The sequence below is a fragment of the Notothenia coriiceps genome, unplaced genomic scaffold (genome assembly GCF_000735185.1).
Source record: "Notothenia coriiceps isolate Sejong01 unplaced genomic scaffold, NC01 NC01_scaffold00004386, whole genome shotgun sequence".
Classification (NCBI taxonomy): domain Eukaryota; kingdom Metazoa; phylum Chordata; class Actinopteri; order Perciformes; family Nototheniidae; genus Notothenia; species Notothenia coriiceps.
Window position 1 is genome coordinate 72,724 of NW_011337087.1, and position 327 is coordinate 73,050.

Here is a 327-nt window from a genome sequence, read left to right on the forward strand (position 1 = left end):
TTCCCGTCGTGTCATCGAGGAAACGGTAGGTTCGGGAAGTTGTTACAGTAAGTGCATGAAAGTTTCGTTCAGGCAATTACATGACACGACGAAGGATTTCGGACTGCCTCCTCTCATCTTCTAACAAGTCGAATTATAAGGAAACTAACTCATAGTGAGTCAGAAAGTCATTGACAATCGATTTTATCTCTCGAACCTTTAACCAGACCATTAATAAGTAGTGGTTACCCTACGTGGTGAAAGTATTCCGCTCTTGTAAACGTCAAAAAGGTTTGTAGACCTTACTGCAACGGAACAATATCTTTCTAATTTTTGTACTGTTTCACC